A 3063-nucleotide genomic window follows, 5' to 3' on the forward strand; every position below is an offset into this window, starting at 1 on the left:
TGTGTGTGTATATATATATATATATATATATATATATATATATATATATATATATATATATATATATTTGTTATTATTATTATAATTCACTTCTTCTGAATGAAGTATCACCAGACTCTTGCAACTTATTGAATCTTGGTTATGGAACAGGGACCATAATCGTTCATTACGGTAAACTCTGAATCAGTCATGCATGAGAAATGTATTTAACACAGCCAAATGTCTCTGGGTGGTTATAATGGCTCTGTGTGTTTGACAAAATATTCATCAAATATACAGTGGGTACGGAAAGTATTCAGACCCCCTTAAATTTTTCACTCTTTGTTATATTGCAGCCATTTGCTAAAATCATTTAAGTTAATTTTTTTCCTCATTAATGTACACACAGCACCCCATATTGACAGAAAAACACAGAATTGTTGACATTTTTGCATATTTATTAAAAAAGAAAACATTTTCCCCCCAGTTTATACAAGCTCCCTGCCAATGTCCAACAGGTCACCATAACCTCTAAAATGTATTTTTTCTTTGCAGCCGCTGCAGGACACTGACTCCTCTTTGTAGAACATTGGCAAGTGTCAAAGATAGATGCTTTGATTTAACAAGGAATTAAAAGTCTTGAGAAATTGCCATTTTGCTATAAATGATTATTTTCTGCATAAGGTCCTATACCTTTTATGGCTTAATATCTATGAGAAGGAAGATGAGAAGAGGAAATAAATACAGTGAAGTCCTGTCCGGTACCATTTTTCCTCCAGTAACGCCTGATAGTTATGAATTCTACCAATAAGGTCCGCATAAATCGTGTCAAAGAGCTCACCTTTGAATGTTAGTGTGAAGAAGCAGTTTACTTGCAGATAAAGGCATTAGATTTCACAAACAGAAAATCAGAAAGCAATGACCATCATGCCAATCTTTGTTGTGTGATTTTACAGACATTTTGGCAAAAATGAAAAGATGTCTATTTATAAAATGCAAAGCTGTAGAGAGGTGAAACTCATGTTTATGTAATTGTCCCTTGATGAGCAAATCTTCACCATCATCCAGAAGAGAGAACAATGTGCTCAAGTTGTCCCTACAGCTGATATGGTCCCTAATTCAATTTTCACTCCTTCATGATCTAAGGTTGGGATCCATGTGGTGCATTATACAAACTCATCATATGAGTCTGAGTGTCAACCAATCCATCTTCACCAAACTATGTCAAATTGAGACGTGCATTGAGACAGCAATAAATGAACATAGCCTATTTTGTTTGAGCTCAACAGCACAACACCCTCTCTGACATTGACTCGTAAAGGAGAACCAAACATATTTCCATGATGTTCAAGTTTAGTTAACCACGCTGAGGTCCATTATTGAAATATTGTCCTGCCACAATCTACAATTCATCGCATTCATTATTGGTTGGCACTAATAGGTTGAATTACCCAGCTCTTGTAATTACATTAGAGCAATGTGTTTGTTTCCCAGATGCAGCGAAATGGCCAGCGCGGACATACACACCATTGAACTAACCCGCTTTGGGCTTTTAATTATGAGCCTTTACTGAGCTGCTCAGCGTGAGGTGAGATGATGAGGCATGTGTGCTATTAAAAGGTGTTAAGTCAACAATAATTTGATTAATTTATTTGCTGAAGGCGAAACTTAATGTCATTAATAACCTCTTGAAAGACCTCTGACTTGGAAGGATAATGTTACAAACTCTAGAGCCTGCTCTACTTCTGCTGTGTTCATTTTTTTTCAAAATGTCATTAGCCTAGCTGTGTTTCTACCACGATAGATAGATAGATAGATAGATAGATAGATAGATAGATAGATAGATAGATAGATAGATAGATAGATAGATAGATAGATAGATAGACTCACTGCTTAACCACCATGATGCATCATAGTAGAAACTAAGGGTACGTTACATAACAGCGATGTACTAAAAAAGAAAATCCATTTTGTACAGATGACAACGTTGTCAAAACGATTCCTGTTCACATGGACCTGTGAAAACGACTTTAAGCATTATGCATGTCAGACCAGTAGTTGGGGATGTCATTTTGTAAAGAAATGCTGCGCAAACACGTAATAGCTACACATGCGCATTACGTCACCGTTTTCACAAATTCACATTTTTGTAGTTTACACAGAGATGCAATGGTAGGCCTGATGTTTTCAAAAACTTGCACTTTGAACATTTTTGAGGCCCCCAAAACACAGTTATAGTGTAAAAGAACGGCCAAAATGCATAAAAAGGTTTCAGATTTTAGCTGTAAACGGCATAGGGGGAGACTCTCTACTGACTCTCTGGTTGTAACACAGGTCAGTTGTAACACTTCCAATTTCTCAAATAAGGAACAAGTTACAAGTCACCTAATTCACTTCACGAAGGGAAAAAAACGAATTTTGAGGTAAAAAAAATAGTATATTATTATATTTAATTTATTTTTGTGGTGGCAGTCCTTGCTTTGTAGTTAAACTCATCAAAGTTAAATTATGTTTAGTGTGTGTCTGTGTAGATATTTTTCAAGCAAGTTGTTAGTGCTAATGTTTTGGCTGCTAGTTGTAAGGTGAGCTAGTTCATGGCTACAAGGCTCTAGGTTAGTTGTAACATCAATGAAACATGTTATAACTTCAAGCTATTCTTTTTGTTTTATTTAAATGTTTTCTTTACATTTCTGCGTGGCTAGGTCTTGGAAGAGAAAAACAAACTGAGGGGTGTCTCTAAATGTTCAAGTTCAATTATATTCTGGCCAATTACTATGTCTGACATTAACAAACATGCTTAAACACACACACATTGCATAATGTTACATCTCACCCCGGTGGATATCATAATGTTACATCTCACCCCAGAGTATGTTACAACTAACCCGGACTATGGAGTGAATTGTAACATTTCACTCCTAGTGTTTGAAATAAACCATGCATTTTCTGTTTGTGCTGTAAAGACAACAGCTACGCCATTTAATAGCAGACACTTGTAACTAGTTTGAATCACATTTTGAATGCACTGGCTTAAAAGAACACCAAGATACAGACAGAAATGTCAAAACTGTTACAACCATCACC

This window comes from Sinocyclocheilus grahami, unplaced genomic scaffold, assembly GCF_001515645.1.
Source record: "Sinocyclocheilus grahami isolate Dianchi unplaced genomic scaffold, SAMN03320097.WGS_v1.1 scaffold279.1, whole genome shotgun sequence".
NCBI classification, from domain to species: domain Eukaryota; kingdom Metazoa; phylum Chordata; class Actinopteri; order Cypriniformes; family Cyprinidae; genus Sinocyclocheilus; species Sinocyclocheilus grahami.